Genomic DNA, 26,674 nt, shown 5'->3' with positions numbered 1-26,674 from the left:
ACTCACTCAGCCAGTGTTTTAAGAGAATATGGATTCAGATTATTTTCAAAGAATTCTCACTCAGCCTGTGTTCGAACAAAATATGGACTCAGTTTATTTTTATATATTACCCACTCAGGCTGTGTTTTAACAGAATATGGACTCAGATCAAAAATTACTTACTCAGTCTGTGTTCTAACAGAATGTGGACTCAGATTTTGTTCAAAAATTACACTTTCTGTGTTCTAACAGAATATGGATTCAGACTGTGTTCTAACAGAATACTCACACAGCCTGTGTTCTAACAGAATACTAACTAAGCCACTTTTTTAAGAGAATATGGATTCAGATTATTTTCAAAGAAAACTCACTCAGCCAGTGTTTTAAGAGAATATGGATTCAGATTATTTTCAAAGAATACTCACTCAGCCTGAGTTCGAACAAAATATGGACTCAGTTTATTTTTATATAATACCCACTCAGGCTGTCTTTTAACAGAATGTGGACTCAGAATTTGATCAAAAATTATTAACTCAGTCTGTTTTCTAACAGAATATGGACTCAGTATATGTTGAGAGAATACTCACTCAGCCTGTGTTCTAAATAATATGGACTCAGTTTATTTTTAATAATAACCACTCAGCCTGTGTTCTAACAGAATACCCACCGAGCCTGGGTTTTAACAAAATACTAACTCAGCAAGTGTTCTAACAGGATATTGACTCAGATTATTTTCAAAGAGTACTCACTCAGCCTGTGTTCTAACAGAATGTGGACTCAGTCTATATTTAAGGAATACTCACTCACCTAAGTGTTCTAACAGAACACTCACTCAGCCTGTGTTCTAACAGAATACTAGCAGCCTGCGTTTTAACAGAATGTGGATTCAGATCAAAAATTACTAACTCAGTCTGTGTTCAAATAGAATGTGGACTCAGATTTCGTTCAAAAATTACACTGTCTGTGTCCTAACAGAATATGTACTCAGCCTGTGTTCTAACAGAATACTCACACAGCCTGTGTTCTAACAGAATATTCACTCAGCCAGTGTTTTAAGAGAATATGGATTCAGATTATTTTCAAAGAATACTCACTCATCCTGTGTTCGAACAAAATATGGACTCAGTTTACTTTTATATATTACCCACTCAGGCTGTATTTTAACAGAATGTGGACTCAGATTTTGATCAAAAATTATGAACTCAGTCTGTTTTCTAACAGAATATGGACGCAGTCTATGTTTAAAGAATACTCACTCAGCCTGTGTTCTAATAGAATACACACTCAGCCTGGTTTTTAATAAAATACTCACGCAGCCAGTGTACTAACAGGATATTGACTCAGATTATTTTCAAAGAATACTCAATGAGCCTGTTTACTAACAGAATACTCACTCAGCCTGTGTTCTAACAGAATACTCACTCAGCGAGAGTTCTACCAGAATATGGATTCAGATTATTTTAAAATAATACGCACTAAGCCTGTGTTCTAACAGAATATGGACTCCGTCTATGTTTAAAGAATACTCACTCAGCCTGTGTTCTAACAGAATATGGACTCAGTCTATGTTTAAAGAATACTCACTCAGCCTGTGTTCTAACAGAATACTCACTCAGCGAGAGTTCTACCAGAATATGGATTCAGATTATTTTAAAATAATACTCACTCCGCCTGTGTTCTAACAGAATATAGACTCAGTCTATGTTTAAAGCATACTCACTCAGCCAGTGTTCTAACAGAATACTAATTCAGCCTGTGTTTTAACAGAATGTGGACTCAGATTTTATTAAAAGAATACTCACTCAGTCTGTGTTATAAAGAATATGGACTCAGTTTATTTTTAAATAATACCCACTCAGCCTGTGTTCTAACAGAATACTCACTCAGCCTGGGTTTTAACAAATACTAACTCAGCAAGTGTTCTAACAGGATATTGACTCAGATTATTTTCAAAGATTACTCACTCAGCCAGTGTTCTACCAGAATATGGATTCAGATTACTTTCAAAGAATACTCACTCAGCCTGTGTTCTAACAGAATGTGGACTCAGATATTGATCAAAAATTACTAACTCAGTCTGTGTTCCAGCAGAATTAGGACGCAGTCTATGTTTAAAGAATACTCACTCAGCCTGTGTTCTAATAGAATACGCACTCAGACTGGTTTTTAATAAAATATTCATGCAGCCAGTGTACTAACAGGATATTGATTCAGAGTATTTTCGAAGAATACTCAATGAGACTGTTTACTAACAGAATACTCACTCAGCCTGTGTTCTAACAGAATACTCACTCAGCGAGAGTTCTACCAGAATATGGATTCTGATTATTTGAAAATAATACTCACTCAGCCTGTGTTCTAACAGAATGTGGACTCAGTCTATATTTAAAGAATACTCACTCACCTCAGTGTTCTAACAGAACACTCACTCAGCCTGTGTTCTAACAGAATACTAACTCAGCCTGCGTTCTAACAGAATGTGGATTCAGATCAAAAATTACTAACTCAGTCTGTGTTCTAAAAGAATGTGGACTCAGATTTTGTTCAAAGAATACTCTGTCTGTGTTCTAACAGAATATAGACTCAGCCTGTGTTCTAACAGAATACTCACACAGCCTGTGTTCTAACAGAATACTAACTAAGCCAGTGTTTTAAGAGAATATGGATTCAGATTATTTTCAAAGAATACTCACTCAGCCAGTGTTTTAAGAGAATATGGATTCAGATTATTTTCAAAGAATACTCACTGAGCCTGTGTTCGAACAAAATATGGACTCGGTTTATTTTTATATATTACCCACTCAGGGTGTGTTTTAACAGAATGTGGACTCAGAATTTGATCAAAAATTATTAACTCAGTCTGTTTTCTAACAGAAGATGGACTCAGTCTATGTTTAGAGAATACTCACTCAACCTGTGTTCTAAATAATATGGTCTCAGTTTATTTTTATATAATAACCGCTCAGCCTGTGTTCTAACAGAATACCCACCGAGCCTGGGTTTTAAAAAAATACTAACTCAGCAAGCGTTCTAACAGGATATTGACTCAGATTATTTTCAAAGAGTAATCAGCCTGTGTTCTAACAGAATATGGACTCAGTCTATATTTAAAGAATACTCACTCACCGAAGTGTTCTAACAGAACTCTCACTCAGCCTGTGTTCTAACAGAATACTAACTCAGCCTGCGTTTTAACAGAATGTGGATTCAGATAAAAAATTACTAACTCAGTCTGTGTTCCAATAGAATGTGGACTCAGATTTTGTTCAAAAATTACACTGTCTGTTTTCTAACAGAATATGGACTCAGCCTGTGTTCTAACAGATTACTCACACAGCCTGTGTTCTAACAGAATACTCACTCAGCCAGTGTTTTAAGAGAATATGGATTCAGATGATTTTTAAAGAATACTCACTCAGCCTGTGTTCGAACAAAATATGGACTCAGTTTATTTTTATATATTACCCACCCAGGCTGTGTTTTAACAGAATGTGGACTCAGATTTTGATCAAAAATTATTAACTCAGTCTCTTTTCTAACAGAATATGGACTCAGTCTATGTTGAGAGAATACTCACTCAGCCTGTGTTCTAAATAATATGGACTCAGTTAATTTTTAATAATAACCGCTCTGCCTGTGTTCTAACAGAATATGGACTCAGTCTATATTTAAAGAATACTCACTCACCTAAGTGTTCTAACAGAACACTCACTCAGCCTGTGTTCTAACAGAATACTAACTCAGCCTGCGTTTTAACAGAATGTGGATTCAGATCAAAAATTGCTAACTCAGTCTGTGCTCTAAGAGAATGTGGACTCAGATTTTGTTCAAAAATTACTCTGTCTGTGTTCTAACAGAATATGGACTCAGCCTGTGTTCTAACAGAATACTCACTCAGCCTGGTTTTTAATAAGATACTCACGCAGCCAGTGTACTAACAGGATATTGTCTCAGATTATTTTCAAAGAATACTTAATGAGCCTGTTTACTAACAGAATACTCACTCAGCCTGTGTTCTACCAGAATATTCACTCAGCTAGAGTTCTACCAGAATATGGATTCAGATTATTTTAAAATAATACTCACTCCGCCTGTGTTCTAATAGAATATGGACTCAGTCTATGTTTAAAGAATACTCACTCAGCCTGTGTTCTAACAGAATATGGACTCAGTCTATGTTTAAAGAATACTCACTCAGCCTGTGTTCTAACAGAATACTCACTCAGCGAGAGTTCTACCAGAATATGGATTCAGATTATTTTAAAATAATACTCACTCCGCCTGTGTTCTAATAGAATATGGACTCAGTCTATGTTTAAAGAATACTCACTCAGCCTGTGTTCTAACAGAATATGGACTCAGTCTATGTTTAAAGAATACTCACTCAGCCTGTGTTCTAACAGAATATGGACTCAGTCTATGTTTAAAGAATACTCACTCAGCCTGTGTTCTAACAGAATACTCACACAGCCTGTGTTCTAACAGAATACTCACTCAGCCAGTGTTCTAACAGAATACTAACTCAGCCTGCGTTTTAACAGAATGTGGATTCAGATCAAAAATTACTAACTCAGTCTGTGTTCTAACAGAATGTGGACTCAGATTTTGTTCAAAAATTACTCTGTCTGTGTTCTAACAGAATATGGACTCAGCCTGTGTTCTAACAGAATACTCACACAGCCTGTGTTCTAACAGAATACTCACTCAGCCAGTGTTTTAAGAGAATATGGATTCAGATTATTTTAAAAGAATACTCACTCAGCCTGTGTTCGAACAAAATATGGACTCAGTTTATTTTTATATATTACCCACCCAGGCTGTGTTTTAACAGAATGTGGACTCAGATTTTGATCAAAAATTATTAACTCAGTCTGTTTTCTAACAGAATATGGACGCAGTCTATGTTTAAAGAATACTCACTCAGCCTGTGTTCTAATAGAATACACACTCAGCCTGGTTTTAATAAAATACTCACGCAGCCAGTGTACTAACAGGATATTGACTCAGATTATTTTCAAAGAATACTCAATGAGCCTGTTTACTAACAGATTACTCACTCAGCCTGTGTTCTAACAGAATACTCACTCAGCTAGAGTTCTACCAGAATATGGATTCAGATTATTTTAAAATAATACTCACTCCGCCTGTGTTCTAACAGAATATGGACTCAGTCTATGTTTAAAGAATACTCACTCAGCCTGTGTTCTAACAGAATATGGACTCAGTCTATGTTTAAAGAATACTCACTCAGCCTGTGTTCTAACAGAATACTCACTCAGCGAGAGTTCTACCAGAATATGGATTCAGATTATTTTAAAATAATACTCACTCCGCCTGTGTTCTAACAGAATATGGACTCAGTCTATGTTTAAAGAATACTCACTCAGCCAGTGTTCTAACAGAATACTAATTCAGCCTGTGTTTTAACAGAATGTGGACGCAGATTTTATTAAAAGAATACTCACTCAGTCTGTGTTATAAAGAATATGGACTCAGTTTATTTTTAAATAATACCCACTCAGCCTGTGTTCTAACAGAATACTCACTCAGCCTGGGTTTTAACAAATACTAACTCAGCAAGTGTTCTAACAGGATATTGACTCAGATTGTTTTCAAAGAATACTCACTCAGCCAGTGTTCTACCAGAATATGGATTCAGATTATTTTCAAATAATTCTGACTCAGCCTGTGTTCTAACAGAATGTGGACTCAGATATTGATCAAAAATTACTAACTCAGTCCGTGTTCTAGCAGAATTAGGACGCAGTCTATGTTTAAAGAATACTCACTCAGCCTGTTTTCTAAAAGAATAGGCACTCAGCCTGGTTTTTAATAAGATATTCACGCAGCCAGTGTACTAACAGGATATTGACTCAGAGTATTTTCAAAGAATACTCAATGAGCCTGTTTACTAACAGAATACTCACTCAGCCTGTGTTCTAACAGAATGTGGACTCAGTCTATATTTAAAGAATACTCACTCACCTCAGTGTTCTAACAGAACACTCACTCAGCCTGTGTTCTAACAGAATACTAACTCAGCCTGCGTTCTAACAGAATGTGGATTCAGATCAAAAATTACTAACTCAGTCTGTGTTCTAACAGAATGTGGACTCAGATTTTGTTCAAAGATTACTCTGTCTGTGTTGTAACAGAATATGGACTCAGCCTGTGTTCTAACAGAATACTCACACAGCCTGTGTTCTAACAGAATACTAACTAAGCCAGTGTTTTAAGAGAATATGGATTCAGATTATTTTCAAAGAATACTCACTCAGCCAGTGTTTTAAGAGAATATGGATTCAGATTATTTTCAAAGAATACTCACTCAGCCTGTGTTCGAACAAAATATGGACTCAGTTTATTTTTATATATTACCCACTCAGGCTGTGTTTTAACAGAATGTGGACTCAGAATTTGATCAAAAATTATTAACTCAGTCTGTTTTCCTACAGAATATGGACTCAGTCTATGTTTAGAGAATACTCACTCAGCCTGTGTTCTAAATAATATGGACTCAGTTTATTTTTAATAATAACCGCTCTGCCTGTGTTCTAACAGAGTACCCACCGAGCCTGGGTTTTAACAAAATACTAACTCAGCAAGTGTTCTAACAGGATATTGACTCAGATTATTTTCAAAGAGTACTCACTCAGCCTGTGTTCTAACAGAATATGGACTCAGTCTATATTTAAAGAATACTCACTCACCTAAGTGTTCTAACAGAACACTCACTCAGCCTGTGTTCTAACAGAATACTAGCAGCCTGCGTTTTAACAGAATGTGGATTCAGATCAAAAATTACTAACTCAGTCTGTGTTCTAACAGAATGTGGACTCAGATTTTGTTCAAAGTTTACTCTGTCTGTGTTGTAACAGAATATGTACTCAGCCTGTGTTCTAACAGAATACTCACACAGCCTGTGTTCTAACAGAATACTAACTAAGCCAGTGTTTTAAGAGAATATGGATTCAGATTATTTTCAAAGAATACTCACTCAGCCAGTGTTTTAAGAGAATATGGATTCAGATTATTTTCAAAGAATACTCACTCAGCCTGTGTTCAAACAAAATATGGACTCAGTTTATTTTTATATATTACCCACTCAGGCTGTGTTTTAACAGAATGTGGACTCAGAATTTGATCAAAAATTATTAACTCAGTCTGTTTTCTAACAGAATATGGACTCAGTCTATGTTGAGAGAATACTCACTCAGCCTGTGTTCTAAATAATATGGACTCAGTTTATTTTTAATAATAACCGCTCTGCCTGTGTTCTAACAGAGTACCCACCGAGCCTGGGTTTTAACAAAATACTAACTCAGCAAGTGTTCTAACAGGATATTGACTCAGATTATTTTCAAAGAGTACTCACTCAGCCTGTGTTCTAACAGAATATGGACTCAGTCTATGTTTAAAGAATACTCACTCAGCCTGTGTTCTAACAGAATACTCACTCAGTGAGAGTTCTACCAGAATATGGATTCAGATTATTTTAAAATAATACTCACTCCCCCTGTATTCTAACAGAATATGGACTCAGTCTATGTTTAAAGAATACTCACTCAGCCAGTGTTCTAACAGAATACTAATTCAGCCTGTGTTTTAACAGAATGTGGACTCAGATTTTATTAAAAGAATACTCACTCAGTCTGTGTTATAAAGAATATGGACTCAGTTTATTTTTAAATAATACCCACTCAGCCTGTGTTCTAACAGAATACTCACTCAGCCTGGGTTTTAACAAATACTAACTCAGCAAGTGTTCTAACAGGATATTGACTCAGATTGTTTTCAAAGAATACTCACTCAGCCAGTGTTCTACCAGAATATGGATTCAGATTATTTTCAAATAATTCTGACTCAGCCTGTGTTCTAACAGAATGTGGACTCAGATATTGATCAAAAATTACTAACTCAGTCTGTGTTCTAGCAGAATTAGGACGCAGTCTATGTTTAAAGAATACTCACTCAGCCTGTTTTCTAAAAGAATAGGCACTCAGCCTGGTTTTTAATAAGATATTCACGCAGCCAGTGTACTAACAGGATATTGACTCAGAGTATTTTCAAAGAATACTCAATGAGCCTGTTTACTAACAGAATACTCACTCAGCCTGTGTTCTAACAGAATGTGGACTCAGTCTATATTTAAAGAATACTCACTCACCTCAGTGTTCTAACAGAACACTCACTCAGCCTGTGTTCTAACAGAATACTAACTCAGCCTGCGTTCTAACAGAATGTGGATTCAGATCAAAAATTACTAACTCAGTCTGTGTTCTAACAGAATGTGGACTCAGATTTTGTTCAAAGATTACTCTGTCTGTGTTGTAACAGAATATGGACTCAGCCTGTGTTCTAACAGAATACTCACACAGCCTGTGTTCTAACAGAATACTAACTAAGCCAGTGTTTTAAGAGAATATGGATTCAGATTATTTTCAAAGAATACTCACTCAGCCAGTGTTTTAAGAGAATATGGATTCAGATTATTTTCAAAGAATACTCACTCAGCCTGTGTTCGAACAAAATATGGACTCAGTTTATTTTTATATATTACCCACTCAGGCTGTGTTTTAACAGAATGTGGACTCAGAATTTGATCAAAAATTATTAACTCAGTCTGTTTTCTAACAGAATATGGACTCAGTCTATGTTGAGAGAATACTCACTCAGCCTGTGTTCTAAATAATATGGACTCAGTTTATTTTTAATAATAACCGCTCTGCCTGTGTTCTAACAGAGTACCCACCGAGCCTGGGTTTTAACAAAATACTAACTCAGCAAGTGTTCTAACAGGATATTGACTCAGATTATTTTCAAAGAGTACTCACTCAGCCTGTGTTCTAACAGAATATGGACTCAGTCTATGTTTAAAGAATACTCACTCAGCCTGTGTTCTAACAGAATACTCACTCAGTGAGAGTTCTACCAGAATATGGATTCAGATTATTTTAAAATAATACTCACTCCGCCTGTATTCTAACAGAATATGGACTCAGTCTATGTTTAAAGAATACTCACTCAGCCAGTGTTCTAACAGAATACTAATTCAGCCTGTGTTTTAACAGAATGTGGACTCAGATTTTATTAAAAGAATACTCACTCAGTCTGTGTTATAAAGAATATGGACTCAGTTTATTTTTAAATAATACCCACTCAGCCTGTGTTCTAACAGAATACTCACTCAGCCTGGGTTTTAACAAATACTAACTCAGCAAGTGTTCTAACAGGATATTGACTCAGATTGTTTTCAAAGAATACTCACTCAGCCAGTGTTCTACCAGAATATGGATTCAGATTATTTTCAAATAATTCTGACTCAGCCTGTGTTCTAACAGAATGTGGACTCAGATATTGATCAAAAATTACTAACTCAGTCTGTGTTCTAGCAGAATTAGGACGCAGTCTATGTTTAAAGAATACTCACTCAGCCTGTTTTCTAAAAGAATAGGCACTCAGCCTGGTTTTTAATAAGATATTCACGCAGCCAGTGTACTAACAGGATATTGACTCAGAGTATTTTCAAAGAATACTCAATGAGCCTGTTTACTAACAGAATACTCACTCAGCCTGTGTTCTAACAGAATGTGGACTCAGTCTATATTTAAAGAATACTCACTCACCTCAGTGTTCTAACAGAACACTCACTCAGCCTGTGTTCTAACAGAATACTAACTCAGCCTGCGTTCTAACAGAATGTGGATTCAGATCAAAAATTACTAACTCAGTCTGTGTTCTAACAGAATGTGGACTCAGATTTTGTTCAAAGATTACTCTGTCTGTGTTCTAACAGAATATGGACTCAGCCTGTGTTCTAACAGAATACTCACACAGCCTGTGTTCTAACAGAATACTAACTAAGCCAGTGTTTTAAGAGAATATGGATTCAGATTATTTTCAAAGAATACTCACTCAGCCAGTGTTTTAAGAGAATATGGATTCAGATTATTTTCAAAGAATACTCACTCAGCCTGTGTTCGAACAAAATATGGACTCAGTTTATTTTTATATATTACCCACTCAGGCTGTGTTTTAACAGAATGTGGACTCAGAATTTGATCAAAAATTATTAACTCAGTCTGTTTTCTAACAGAATATGGACTCAGTCTATGTTTAGAGAATACTCACTCAGCCTGTGTTCTAAATAATATGGACTCAGTTTATTTTTAATAATAACCGCTCTGCCTGTGTTCTAACAGAGTACCCACCGAGCCTGGGTTTTAACAAAATACTAACTCAGCAAGTGTTCTAACAGGATATTGACTCAGATTATTTTCAAAGAGTACTCACTCAGCCTGTGTTCTAACAGAATATGGACTCAGTCTATGTTTAAAGAATACTCACTCAGCCTGTGTTCTAACAGAATACTCACTCAGTGAGAGTTCTACCAGAATATGGATTCAGATTATTTTAAAATAATACTCACTCCGCCTGTATTCTAACAGAATATGGACTCAGTCTATGTTTAAAGAATACTCACTCAGCCAGTGTTCTAACAGAATACTAATTCAGCCTGTGTTTTAACAGAATGTGGACTCAGATTTTATTAAAAGAATACTCACTCAGTCTGTGTTATAAAGAATATGGACTCAGTTTATTTTTAAATAATACCCACTCAGCCTGTGTTCTAACAGAATACTCACTCAGCCTGGGTTTTAACAAATACTAACTCAGCAAGTGTTCTAACAGGATATTGAATCAGATTGTTTTCAAAGAATACTCACTCAGCCAGTGTTCTACCAGAATATGGATTCAGATTATTTTCAAATAATTCTGACTCAGCCTGTGTTCTAACAGAATGTGGACTCAGATATTGATCAAAAATTACTAACTCAGTCTGTGTTCTAGCAGAATTAGGACGCAGTCTATGTTTAAAGAATACTCACTCAGCCTGTTTTCTAAAAGAATAGGCACTCAGCCTGGTTTTTAATAAGATATTCATGCAGCCAGTGTACTAACAGGATATTGACTCAGAGTATTTTCAAAGAATACTCAATGAGCCTGTTTACTAACAGAATACTCACTCAGCCTGTGTTCTAACAGAATGTGGACTCAGTCTATATTTAAAGAATACTCACTCACCTCAGTGTTCTAACAGAACACTCACTCAGCCTGTGTTCTAACAGAATACTAACTCAGCCTGCGTTCTAACAGAATGTGGATTCAGATCAAAAATTACTAACTCAGTCTGTGTTCTAAAAGAATGTGGACTCAGATTTTGTTCAAAGAATACTCTGTCTGTGTTCTAACAGAATATAGACTCAGCCTGTGTTCTAACAGAATACTCACACAGCCTGTGTTCTAACAGAATACTAACTAAGCCAGTGTTTTAAGAGAATATGGATTCAGATTATTTTCAAAGAATACTCACTCAGCCAGTGTTTTAAGAGAATATGGATTCAGATTATTTTCAAAGAATACTCACTGAGCCTGTGTTCGAACAAAATATGGACTCGGTTTATTTTTATATATTACCCACTCAGGGTGTGTTTTAACAGAATGTGGACTCAGAATTTGATCAAAAATTATTAACTCAGTCTGTTTTCTAACAGAAGATGGACTCAGTCTATGTTTAGAGAATACTCACTCAACCTGTGTTCTAAATAATATGGTCTCAGTTTATTTTTATATAATAACCGCTCAGCCTGTGTTCTAACAGAATACCCACCGAGCCTGGGTTTTAAAAAAATACTAACTCAGCAAGCGTTCTAACAGGATATTGACTCAGATTATTTTCAAAGAGTAATCAGCCTGTGTTCTAACAGAATATGGACTCAGTCTATATTTAAAGAATACTCACTCACCGAAGTGTTCTAACAGAACTCTCACTCAGCCTGTGTTCTAACAGAATACTAACTCAGCCTGCGTTTTAACAGAATGTGGATTCAGATAAAAAATTACTAACTCAGTCTGTGTTCCAATAGAATGTGGACTCAGATTTTGTTCAAAAATTACACTGTCTGTTTTCTAACAGAATATGGACTCAGCCTGTGTTCTAACAGATTACTCACACAGCCTGTGTTCTAACAGAATACTCACTCAGCCAGTGTTTTAAGAGAATATGGATTCAGATGATTTTTAAAGAATACTCACTCAGCCTGTGTTCGAACAAAATATGGACTCAGTTTATTTTTATATATTACCCACCCAGGCTGTGTTTTAACAGAATGTGGACTCAGATTTTGATCAAAAATTATTAACTCAGTCTCTTTTCTAACAGAATATGGACTCAGTCTATGTTGAGAGAATACTCACTCAGCCTGTGTTCTAAATAATATGGACTCAGTTAATTTTTAATAATAACCGCTCTGCCTGTGTTCTAACAGAATATGGACTCAGTCTATATTTAAAGAATACTCACTCACCTAAGTGTTCTAACAGAACACTCACTCAGCCTGTGTTCTAACAGAATACTAACTCAGCCTGCGTTTTAACAGAATGTGGATTCAGATCAAAAATTGCTAACTCAGTCTGTGCTCTAAGAGAATGTGGACTCAGATTTTGTTCAAAAATTACTCTGTCTGTGTTCTAACAGAATATGGACTCAGCCTGTGTTCTAACAGAATACTCACTCAGCCTGGTTTTTAATAAGATACTCACGCAGCCAGTGTACTAACAGGATATTGTCTCAGATTATTTTCAAAGAATACTTAATGAGCCTGTTTACTAACAGAATACTCACTCAGCCTGTGTTCTACCAGAATATTCACTCAGCTAGAGTTCTACCAGAATATGGATTCAGATTATTTTAAAATAATACTCACTCCGCCTGTGTTCTAATAGAATATGGACTCAGTCTATGTTTAAAGAATACTCACTCAGCCTGTGTTCTAACAGAATATGGACTCAGTCTATGTTTAAAGAATACTCACTCAGCCTGTGTTCTAACAGAATACTCACTCAGCGAGAGTTCTACCAGAATATGGATTCAGATTATTTTAAAATAATACTCACTCCGCCTGTGTTCTAATAGAATATGGACTCAGTCTATGTTTAAAGAATACTCACTCAGCCTGTGTTCTAACAGAATATGGACTCAGTCTATGTTTAAAGAATACTCACTCAGCCTGTGTTCTAACAGAATATGGACTCAGTCTATGTTTAAAGAATACTCACTCAGCCTGTGTTCTAACAGAATACTCACACAGCCTGTGTTCTAACAGAATACTCACTCAGCCAGTGTTCTAACAGAATACTAACTCAGCCTGCGTTTTAACAGAATGTGGATTCAGATCAAAAATTACTAACTCAGTCTGTGTTCTAACAGAATGTGGACTCAGATTTTGTTCAAAAATTACTCTGTCTGTGTTCTAACAGAATATGGACTCAGCCTGTGTTCTAACAGAATACTCACACAGCCTGTGTTCTAACAGAATACTCACTCAGCCAGTGTTTTAAGAGAATATGGATTCAGATTATTTTAAAAGAATACTCACTCAGCCTGTGTTCGAACAAAATATGGACTCAGTTTATTTTTATATATTACCCACCCAGGCTGTGTTTTAACAGAATGTGGACTCAGATTTTGATCAAAAATTATTAACTCAGTCTGTTTTCTAACAGAATATGGACGCAGTCTATGTTTAAAGAATACTCACTCAGCCTGTGTTCTAATAGAATACACACTCAGCCTGGTTTTAATAAAATACTCACGCAGCCAGTGTACTAACAGGATATTGACTCAGATTATTTTCAAAGAATACTCAATGAGCCTGTTTACTAACAGATTACTCACTCAGCCTGTGTTCTAACAGAATACTCACTCAGCTAGAGTTCTACCAGAATATGGATTCAGATTATTTTAAAATAATACTCACTCCGCCTGTGTTCTAACAGAATATGGACTCAGTCTATGTTTAAAGAATACTCACTCAGCCTGTGTTCTAACAGAATATGGACTCAGTCTATGTTTAAAGAATACTCACTCAGCCTGTGTTCTAACAGAATACTCACTCAGCGAGAGTTCTACCAGAATATGGATTCAGATTATTTTAAAATAATACTCACTCCGCCTGTGTTCTAACAGAATATGGACTCAGTCTATGTTTAAAGAATACTCACTCAGCCAGTGTTCTAACAGAATACTAATTCAGCCTGTGTTTTAACAGAATGTGGACGCAGATTTTATTAAAAGAATACTCACTCAGTCTGTGTTATAAAGAATATGGACTCAGTTTATTTTTAAATAATACCCACTCAGCCTGTGTTCTAACAGAATACTCACTCAGCCTGGGTTTTAACAAATACTAACTCAGCAAGTGTTCTAACAGGATATTGACTCAGATTGTTTTCAAAGAATACTCACTCAGCCAGTGTTCTACCAGAATATGGATTCAGATTATTTTCAAATAATTCTGACTCAGCCTGTGTTCTAACAGAATGTGGACTCAGATATTGATCAAAAATTACTAACTCAGTCCGTGTTCTAGCAGAATTAGGACGCAGTCTATGTTTAAAGAATACTCACTCAGCCTGTTTTCTAAAAGAATAGGCACTCAGCCTGGTTTTTAATAAGATATTCACGCAGCCAGTGTACTAACAGGATATTGACTCAGAGTATTTTCAAAGAATACTCAATGAGCCTGTTTACTAACAGAATACTCACTCAGCCTGTGTTCTAACAGAATGTGGACTCAGTCTATATTTAAAGAATACTCACTCACCTCAGTGTTCTAACAGAACACTCACTCAGCCTGTGTTCTAACAGAATACTAACTCAGCCTGCGTTCTAACAGAATGTGGATTCAGATCAAAAATTACTAACTCAGTCTGTGTTCTAACAGAATGTGGACTCAGATTTTGTTCAAAGATTACTCTGTCTGTGTTGTAACAGAATATGGACTCAGCCTGTGTTCTAACAGAATACTCACACAGCCTGTGTTCTAACAGAATACTAACTAAGCCAGTGTTTTAAGAGAATATGGATTCAGATTATTTTCAAAGAATACTCACTCAGCCAGTGTTTTAAGAGAATATGGATTCAGATTATTTTCAAAGAATACTCACTCAGCCTGTGTTCGAACAAAATATGGACTCAGTTTATTTTTATATATTACCCACTCAGGCTGTGTTTTAACAGAATGTGGACTCAGAATTTGATCAAAAATTATTAACTCAGTCTGTTTTCCTACAGAATATGGACTCAGTCTATGTTTAGAGAATACTCACTCAGCCTGTGTTCTAAATAATATGGACTCAGTTTATTTTTAATAATAACCGCTCTGCCTGTGTTCTAACAGAGTACCCACCGAGCCTGGGTTTTAACAAAATACTAACTCAGCAAGTGTTCTAACAGGATATTGACTCAGATTATTTTCAAAGAGTACTCACTCAGCCTGTGTTCTAACAGAATATGGACTCAGTCTATATTTAAAGAATACTCACTCACCTAAGTGTTCTAACAGAACACTCACTCAGCCTGTGTTCTAACAGAATACTAGCAGCCTGCGTTTTAACAGAATGTGGATTCAGATCAAAAATTACTAACTCAGTCTGTGTTCTAACAGAATGTGGACTCAGATTTTGTTCAAAGTTTACTCTGTCTGTGTTGTAACAGAATATGTACTCAGCCTGTGTTCTAACAGAATACTCACACAGCCTGTGTTCTAACAGAATACTAACTAAGCCAGTGTTTTAAGAGAATATGGATTCAGATTATTTTCAAAGAATACTCACTCAGCCAGTGTTTTAAGAGAATATGGATTCAGATTATTTTCAAAGAATACTCACTCAGCCTGTGTTCAAACAAAATATGGACTCAGTTTATTTTTATATATTACCCACTCAGGCTGTGTTTTAACAGAATGTGGACTCAGAATTTGATCAAAAATTATTAACTCAGTCTGTTTTCTAACAGAATATGGACTCAGTCTATGTTGAGAGAATACTCACTCAGCCTGTGTTCTAAATAATATGGACTCAGTTTATTTTTAATAATAACCGCTCTGCCTGTGTTCTAACAGAGTACCCACCGAGCCTGGGTTTTAACAAAATACTAACTCAGCAAGTGTTCTAACAGGATATTGACTCAGATTATTTTCAAAGAGTACTCACTCAGCCTGTGTTCTAACAGAATATGGACTCAGTCTATGTTTAAAGAATACTCACTCAGCCTGTGTTCTAACAGAATACTCACTCAGTGAGAGTTCTACCAGAATATGGATTCAGATTATTTTAAAATAATACTCACTCCCCCTGTATTCTAACAGAATATGGACTCAGTCTATGTTTAAAGAATACTCACTCAGCCAGTGTTCTAACAGAATACTAATTCAGCCTGTGTTTTAACAGAATGTGGACTCAGATTTTATTAAAAGAATACTCACTCAGTCTGTGTTATAAAGAATATGGACTCAGTTTATTTTTAAATAATACCCACTCAGCCTGTGTTCTAACAGAATACTCACTCAGCCTGGGTTTTAACAAATACTAACTCAGCAAGTGTTCTAACAGGATATTGACTCAGATTGTTTTCAAAGAATACTCACTCAGCCAGTGTTCTACCAGAATATGGATTCAGATTATTTTCAAATAATTCTGACTCAGCCTGTGTTCTAACAGAATGTGGACTCAGATATTGATCAAAAATTACTAACTCAGTCTGTGTTCTAGCAGAATTAGGACGCAGTCTATGTTTAAAGAATACTCACTCAGCCTGTTTTCTAAAAGAATAGGCACTCAGCCTGGTTTTTAATAAGATATTCACGCAGCCAGTGTACTAACAGGATATTGACTCAGAGTATTTTCAAAGAATACTCAATGAGCCTGTTTACTAACAGAATACTCACTCAGCCTGTGTTCTAACAGAATGTGGACTCAGTCTATATTTAAAGAATACTCACTCACCTCAGTGTTCTAACAGAACACTCACTCAGCCTGTGTTCTAACAGAATACTAACTCAGCCTGCGTTCTAACAGAATGTGGATTCAGATCAAAAATTACTAACTCAGTCTGTGTTCTAACAGAATGTGGACTCAGATTTTGTTCAAAGATTACTCTGTCTGTGTTGTAACAGAATATGGACTCAGCCTGTGTTCTAACAGAATACTCACACAGCCTGTGTTCTAACAGAATACTAACTAAGCCAGTGTTTTAAGAGAATATGGATTCAGATTATTTTCAAAGAATACTCACTCAGCCAGTGTTTTAAGAGAATATGGATTCAGATTATTTTCAAAGAATACTCACTCAGCCTGTGTTCGAACAAAATATGGACTCAGTTTATTTTTATATATTACCCACTCAGGCTGTGTTTTAACAGAATGTGGACTCAGAATTTGATCAAAAATTATTAACTCAGTCTGTTTTCTAACAGAATATGGACTCAGTCTATGTTGAGAGAATACTCACTCAGCCTGTGTTCTAAATAATATGGACTCAGTTTATTTTTAATAATAACCGCTCTGCCTGTGTTCTAACAGAGTACCCACCGAGCCTGGGTTTTAACAAAATACTAACTCAGCAAGTGTTCTAACAGGATATTGACTCAGATTATTTTCAAAGAGTACTCACTCAGCCTGTGTTCTAACAGAATATGGACTCAGTCTATGTTTAAAGAATACTCACTCAGCCTGTGTTCTAACAGAATACTCACTCAGTGAGAGTTCTACCAGAATATGGATTCAGATTATTTTAAAATAATACTCACTCCGCCTGTATTCTAACAGAATATGGACTCAGTCTATGTTTAAAGAATACTCACTCAGCCAGTGTTCTAACAGAATACTAATTCAGCCTGTGTTTTAACAGAATGTGGACTCAGATTTTATTAAAAGAATACTCACTCAGTCTGTGTTATAAAGAATATGGACTCAGTTTATTTTTAAATAATACCCACTCAGCCTGTGTTCTAACAGAATACTCACTCAGCCTGGGTTTTAACAAATACTAACTCAGCAAGTGTTCTAACAGGATATTGACTCAGATTGTTTTCAAAGAATACTCACTCAGCCAGTGTTCTACCAGAATATGGATTCAGATTATTTTCAAATAATTCTGACTCAGCCTGTGTTCTAACAGAATGTGGACTCAGATATTGATCAAAAATTACTAACTCAGTCTGTGTTCTAGCAGAATTAGGACGCAGTCTATGTTTAAAGAATACTCACTCAGCCTGTTTTCTAAAAGAATAGGCACTCAGCCTGGTTTTTAATAAGATATTCACGCAGCCAGTGTACTAACAGGATATTGACTCAGAGTATTTTCAAAGAATACTCAATGAGCCTGTTTACTAACAGAATACTCACTCAGCCTGTGTTCTAACAGAATGTGGACTCAGTCTATATTTAAAGAATACTCACTCACCTCAGTGTTCTAACAGAACACTCACTCAGCCTGTGTTCTAACAGAATACTAACTCAGCCTGCGTTCTAACAGAATGTGGATTCAGATCAAAAATTACTAACTCAGTCTGTGTTCTAACAGAATGTGGACTCAGATTTTGTTCAAAGATTACTCTGTCTGTGTTCTAACAGAATATGGACTCAGCCTGTGTTCTAACAGAATACTCACACAGCCTGTGTTCTAACAGAATACTAACTAAGCCAGTGTTTTAAGAGAATATGGATTCAGATTATTTTCAAAGAATACTCACTCAGCCAGTGTTTTAAGAGAATATGGATTCAGATTATTTTCAAAGAATACTCACTCAGCCTGTGTTCGAACAAAATATGGACTCAGTTTATTTTTATATATTACCCACTCAGGCTGTGTTTTAACAGAATGTGGACTCAGAATTTGATCAAAAATTATTAACTCAGTCTGTTTTCTAACAGAATATGGACTCAGTCTATGTTTAGAGAATACTCACTCAGCCTGTGTTCTAAATAATATGGACTCAGTTTATTTTTAATAATAACCGCTCTGCCTGTGTTCTAACAGAGTACCCACCGAGCCTGGGTTTTAACAAAATACTAACTCAGCAAGTGTTCTAACAGGATATTGACTCAGATTATTTTCAAAGAGTACTCACTCAGCCTGTGTTCTAACAGAATATGGACTCAGTCTATGTTTAAAGAATACTCACTCAGCCTGTGTTCTAACAGAATACTCACTCAGTGAGAGTTCTACCAGAATATGGATTCAGATTATTTTAAAATAATACTCACTCCGCCTGTATTCTAACAGAATATGGACTCAGTCTATGTTTAAAGAATACTCACTCAGCCAGTGTTCTAACAGAATACTAATTCAGCCTGTGTTTTAACAGAATGTGGACTCAGATTTTATTAAAAGAATACTCACTCAGTCTGTGTTATAAAGAATATGGACTCAGTTTATTTTTAAATAATACCCACTCAGCCTGTGTTCTAACAGAATACTCACTCAGCCTGGGTTTTAACAAATACTAACTCAGCAAGTGTTCTAACAGGATATTGAATCAGATTGTTTTCAAAGAATACTCACTCAGCCAGTGTTCTACCAGAATATGGATTCAGATTATTTTCAAATAATTCTGACTCAGCCTGTGTTCTAACAGAATGTGGACTCAGATATTGATCAAAAATTACTAACTCAGTCTGTGTTCTAGCAGAATTAGGACGCAGTCTATGTTTAAAGAATACTCACTCAGCCTGTTTTCTAAAAGAATAGGCACTCAGCCTGGTTTTTAATAAGATATTCATGCAGCCAGTGTACTAACAGGATATTGACTCAGAGTATTTTCAAAGAATACTCAATGAGCCTGTTTACTAACAGAATACTCACTCAGCCTGTGTTCTAACAGAATGTGGACTCAGTCTATATTTAAAGAATACTCACTCACCTCAGTTTTCTAACAGAACACTCACTCAGCCTGTGTTCTAACAGAATACTAACTCAGCCTGCGTTCTAACAGAATGTGGATTCAGATCAAAAATTACTAACTCAGTCTGTGTTCTAACAGAATGTGGACTCAGATTTTGTTCAAAGATTACTCTGTCTGTGTTGTAACAGAATATGGACTCAGCCTGTGTTCTAACAGAATACTCACACAGCCTGTGTTCTAACAGAATACTAACTAAGCCAGTGTTTTAAGAGAATATGGATTCAGATTATTTTCAAAGAATACTCACTCAGCCAGTGTTTTAAGAGAATATGGATTCAGATTATTTTCAAAGAATACTCACTCAGCCTGTGTTCGAACAAAATATGGACTCAGTTTATTTTTATATATTACCCACTCAGGCTGTGTTTTAACAGAATGTGGACTCAGAATTTGATCAAAAATTATTAACTCAGTCTGTTTTCTAACAGAATATGGACTCAGTCTATGTTTAGAGAATACTCACTCAGCCTGTGTTCTAAATAATATGGACTCAGTTTATTTTTAATAATAACCGCTCTGCCTGTGTTCTAACAGAGTACCCACCGAGCCTGGGTTTTAACAAAATACTAACTCAGCAAGTGTTCTAACAGGATATTGACTCAGATTATTTTCAAAGAGTACTCACTAAGCCTGTGTTCTAACAGAATATGGACTCAGTCTATATTTAAAGAATACTCACTCACCTAAGTGTTCTAACAGAACACTCACTCAGCCTGTGTTCTAACAGAATACTAGCAGCCTGCGTTTTAACAGAATGTGGATTCAGATCAAAAATTACTAACTCAGTCTGTGTTCTAACAGAATGTGGACTCAGATTTTGTTCAAAGTTTACTCTGTGTTGTAACAGAATATGTACTCAGCCTGTGTTCTAACAGAATACTCACACAGCCTGTGTTCTAACAGAATACTAACTAAGCCAGTGTTTTAAGAGAATATGGATTCAGATTATTTTCAAAGAATACTCACTCAGCCAGTGTTTTAAGAGAATATGGATTCAGATTATTTTCAAAGAATACTCAGTCAGCCTGTGTTCGAACAAAATATGGACTCAGTTTATTTTTATATATTACCCACTCAGGCTGTGTTTTAACAGAATGTGGACTCAGAATTTGATCAAAAATTATTAACTCAGTCTGTTTTCTAACAGAATATGGACTCAGTCTATGTTTAGAGAATACTCACTCAGCCTGTGTTCTAAATAATATGGACTCAGTTTATTTTTAATAATAACCGCTCTGCCTGTGTTCTAACAGAGTACCCACCGAGCCTGGGTTTTAACAAAATACTAACTCAGCAAGTGTTCTAACAGGATATTGACTCAGATTATTTTCAAAGAGTACTCACTCAGCCTGTGTTCTAACAGAATATGGACTCAGTCTATGTTTAAAGAATACTCACTCAGCCTGTGTTCTAACAGAATACTCACTCAGTGAGAGTTCTACCAGAATATGGATTCAGATTATTTTAAAATAATACTCACTCCGCCTGTATTCTAACAGAATATGGACTCAGTCTATGTTTAAAGAATACTCACTCAGCCAGTGTTCTAACAGAATACTAATTCAGCCTGTGTTTTAACAGAATGTGGACTCAGATTTTATTAAAAGAATACTCACTCAGTCTGTGTTATAAAGAATATGGACTCAGTTTATTTTTAAATAATACCCACTCAGCCTGTGTTCTAACAGAATACTCACTCAGCCTGGGTTTTAACAAATACTAACTCAGCAAGTGTTCTAACAGGATATTGACTCAGATTGTTTTCAAAGAATACTCACTCAGCCAGTGTTCTACCAGAATATGGATTCAGATTATTTTCAAATAATTCTGACTCAGCCTGTGTTCTAACAGAATGTGGACTCAGATATTGATCAAAAATTACTAACTCAGTCTGTGTTCTAGCAGAATTAGGACGCAGTCTATGTTTAAAGAATACTCACTCAGCCTGTTTTCTAAAAGAATAGGCACTCAGCCTGGTTTTTAATAAGATATTCACGCAGCCAGTGTACTAACAGGATATTGACTCAGAGTATTTTCAAAGAATACTCAATGAGCCTGTTTACTAACAGAATACTCACTCAGCCTGTGTTCTAACAGAATGTGGACTCAGTATATATTTAAAGAATACTCACTCACCTCAGTTTTCTAACAGAACACTCACTCAGCCTGTGTTCTAACAGAATACTAACTCAGCCTGCGTTCTAACAGAATGTGGATTCAGATCAAAAATTACTAACTCAGTCTGTGTTCTAACAGAATGTGGACTCAGATTTTGTTCAAAGATTACTCTGTCTGTGTTGTAACAGAATATGGACTCAGCCTGTGTTCTAACAGAATACTCACACAGCCTGTGTTCTAACAGAATACTAACTAAGCCAGTGTTTTAAGAGAATATGGATTCAGATTATTTTCAAAGAATACTCACTCAGCCAGTGTTTTAAGAGAATATGGATTCAGATTATTTTCAAAGAATACTCACTCAGCCTGTGTTCGAACAAAATATGGACTCAGTTTATTTTTATATATTACCCACTCAGGCTGTGTTTTAACAGAATGTGGACTCAGAATTTGATCAAAAATTATTAACTCAGTCTGTTTTCTAACAGAATATGGACGCAGTCTATGTTTAGAGAATACTCACTCAGCCTGTGTTCTAAATAATATGGACTCAGTTTATTTTTAATAATAACCGCTCTGCCTGTGTTCTAACAGAGTACCCACCGAGCCTGGGTTTTAACAAAATACTAACTCAGCAAGTGTTCTAACAGGATATTGACTCAGATTATTTTCAAAGAGTACTCACTCAGCCTGTGTTCTAACAGAATATGGACTCAGTCTATATTTAAAGAATACTCACTCACCTAAGTGTTCTAACAGAACACTCACTCAGCCTGTGTTCTAACAGAATACTAGCAGCCTGCGTTTTAACAGAATGTGGATTCAGATCAAAAATTACTAACTCAGTCTGTGTTCTAACAGAATGTGGACTCAGATTTTGTTCAAAGTTTACTCTGTCTGTGTTGTAACAGAATATGTACTCAGCCTGTGTTCTAATAGAATACTCACACAGCCTGTGTTCTAACAGAATACTAACTAAGCCAGTGTTTTAAGAGAATATGGATTCAGATTATTTTCAAAGAATACTCACTCAGCCAGTGTTTTAAGAGAATATGGATTCAGATTATTTTCAAAGAATACTCACTCAGCCTGTGTTCGAACAAAATATGGACTCAGTTTATTTTTATATATTACCCACTCAGGCTGTGTTTTAACAGAATGTGGACTCAGAATTTGATCAAAAATTATTAACTCAGTCTGTTTTCTAACAGAATATGGACTCAGTCTATGTTTAGAGAATACTCACTCAGCCTGTGTTCTAAATAATATGGACTCAGTTTATTTTTAATAATAACCGCTCTGCCTGAGTTCTAACAGAGTACCCACCGAGCCTGGGTTTTAACAAAATACTAACTCAGCAAGTGTTCTAACAGGATATTGACTCAGATTATTTTCAAAGAGTACTCACTCAGCCTGTGTTCTAACAGAATATGGACTCAGTCTATATTTAAAGAATACTCACTCACCTAAGTGTTCTAACAGAACACTCACTCAGCCTGTGTTCTAACAGAATACTAGCAGCCTGCGTTTTAACAGAATGTGGATTCAGATCAAAAATTACTAACTCAGTCTGTGTTCTAACAGAATGTGGACTCAGATTTTGTTCAAAGATTACTCTGTCTGTGTTGTAACAGAATATGGACTCAGCCTGTGTTCTAACAGAATACTCACACAGTCTGTGTTCTAACAGAATACTAACTAAGCCAGTGTTTTAAGAGAATATGGATTCAGATTATTTTCAAAGAATACTCACTCAGCCAGTGTTTTAAGAGAATATGGATTCAGATTATTTTCAAAGAATACTCACTCAGCCTGTGTTCGAACAAAATATGGACTCAGTTTATTTTTATATATTACCCACTCAGGCTGTGTTTTAACGGAATGTGGACTCAGAATTTGATCAAAAATTATTAACTCAGTCTGTTTTCTAACAGAATATGGACTCAGTCTATGTTTAGAGAATACTCACTCAGCCTGTGTTCTAAATAATATGGACTCAGTTTATTTTTAATAATAACCGCTCTGCCTGTGTTCTAACAGAATACCCACCGAGCCTGGGTTTTAACAAAATACTAACTCAGCAAGTGTTCTAACAGGATATTGACTCAGATTATTTTCAAAGAGTACTCACTCAGCCTGTGTTCTAACAGAATATGGACTAAGCCTGTGTTCTAACAGAATACTAACTAAGCCAGTGTTTTAAGAGAATATGGATTCAGATTATTTTCAAGGAATACTCACTCAGCCTGTGTTCGAACAAAATATGGACTCAGTTTATTTTTATATATTACCCACTCAGGTTGTGTTTTAACAGAATGTGGAATCAGATTTTGATCAAAAATTATTAACTCAGTCTGTTTTCTAACAGAATATGGACGCAGTCTATGTTTAAAGAATACTCACTGAGCCTGTTTACTAACAGAATACTCACTCAGCCTGTGTTCTAACAGAATACTCACTCAGCTAGAGTTCTACCAGAATATGGATTCAGATTTTTTTAAAATAATACTCACTCCGCCTGTGTTCTAACAGAATATGGACTCAGTCTATGTTTAAAGAATACTCACTCAGCCTGTGTTCTAACAGAATACTCACTCAGCGAGAGTTCTACCAGAATATGGATTCAGATTTTTTTAAAATAATACTCACTCCGCCTGTGTTCTAACAGAACATGGACTCAGTCTATGTTTAAAGAATACTCACTCAGCCAGTCTTCTAACAGAATACTAATTCAGCCTGTGTTTTAACAGAATGTGGACTCAGATTTTATTAAAAGAATACTCACTCAGTCTGTGTTATAAAGAATATGGACTCAGTTTATTTTTAAATAATACCCACTCAGCCTGTGTTCTAACAGAATACTCACTCAGCCTGGGTTTTAACAAATACTAACTCAGCAAGTGTTCTAACAGGGTATTGACTCAGATTGTTTTCAAAGAATACTCACTCAGCCTGTGTTCTAAAAGAATAGGCACTCAGCCTGGTTTTTAATAAAATATTCACGCAGCCAGTGTAGTAACAGGATATTGACTCAGAGTATTTTCAAAGAATACTCAATGAGCCTGTTTACTAACAGAATACTCACTCAGCCTGTGTTCTAACAGAATGTGGACTCAGTCTATATTTAAAGAATACTCACTCACCTCAGTGTTCTAACAGAACACTCACTCAGCCTGTGTTCTAACAGAATACTAACTCAGCCTGCGTTCTAACAGAATGTGGATTCAGATTTTGTTCAAAGATTACTCTGTCTGTGTTCTAACAGAATATGGACTCAGCCTGTGTTCTAACAGAATACTCACACAGCCTGTGTTCTAACAGAATACTAACTAAGCCAGTGTTTTAAGAGAATATGGATACAGATTATTTTCAAAGAATACTCACTCAGCCTGTGTACGAACAAAATATGGACTCAGTTTATTTTTATATATTACCCACTCAGGCTCAGTTTTAACAGAATGTGGACTCAGAATTTGATCAAAAATTATTAACTCAGTCTGTTTTCTAACAGAATATGGACTCAGTCTATGTTGAGAGAATACTCACTCAGCCTGTGTTCTAAATAATATGGACTCAGTTTATTTTTAATAATAACTGCTCAGCCTGTGTTCTAACAGAATACCCACCGAGCCTGGGTTTTAACAAAATACTAACTCAGCAAGTGTTCTAACAGGATATTGACTCAGATTGTTTTCAAAGAATACTCACTCAGCCATTGTTCTACCAGAATATGGATTCAGATTATTTTCAAAAATACTCACTCAGCCTGTGTTCTAACAGAATGTGGACTCAGATATTGATCAAAAATTACTAACTCAGACTGTGTTCTAGCTGAATTAGACGCAGTCTATGTTTAAAGAATACTCACTCAACCTGTGTTCTAATAGAATACGCACTCAGCCTGGTTTTTAATAAAATATTCACGCAGCCAGTGTACTAACAGGATATTGACTCAGAGTATTTTCAAGGAATACTCAATGAGCCTGTTTAGTAACAGAATACTCACTCAGCCTGTTTTCTAACAGAATACTCACACAGCGAGTGTTCTACCAGAATATGGATTCTGATTATTTGAAAATAATACTCACTCAGCCTGTGTTCTAACAGAATGTGGACTCAGAATTTGATCAAAAATTATTAACTCAGTCTGTTTCCTAACAGAATATAGACTCAGTCTATGTTTAGAGAATACTCACTCAGCCTGTGTTCTAAATAATATGGACTCAGTTTATTTTTATATAATAACCGCTCAGCCTGTGTTCTAACAGAATACCCACCGAGCCTGGGTTTTAACAAAATACTAACTCAGCAAGTGTTCTAACAGGATATTGACTCAGATTATTTTCAAAGAGTACTCACTCAGCCTGTGTTCTAACAGAATATGGACTCAGTCTATATTTAAAGAATACTCACTCACTTAAGTGTTCTAACAGAACACTCACTCAGCCTGTGTTCTAACAGAATACTAACTTAGCCTGCGTTTTAACAGAATGTGGATTCAGATCAAAAATTGCTAACTCAGTCTGTGTTCTAATAGAATGTGGACTCAGATTTTGTTCAAAAATTACACTGTCTGTGTTCTAACAGAATATGGACTCAGCCTGTGTTCTAACAGAATACTCACACAGCCTGTGTTCTAACAGAATACTCACTCAGCCAGTGTTTTAAGAGAATATGGATTGAGATTATTTTCAAAGAATACTCACTCAGCCTGTGTTCGAACAAAATATGGACTCAGTTTATTTTTATATATTACCCACTCTGGCTGT

Source organism: Furipterus horrens, unplaced genomic scaffold (assembly GCF_987537825.1).
Source record: "Furipterus horrens unplaced genomic scaffold, mFurHor1.1.pri manual_scaffold_20, whole genome shotgun sequence".
Taxonomy (NCBI): domain Eukaryota; kingdom Metazoa; phylum Chordata; class Mammalia; order Chiroptera; family Furipteridae; genus Furipterus; species Furipterus horrens.
This window is presented reverse-complemented; position numbering follows the sequence as displayed.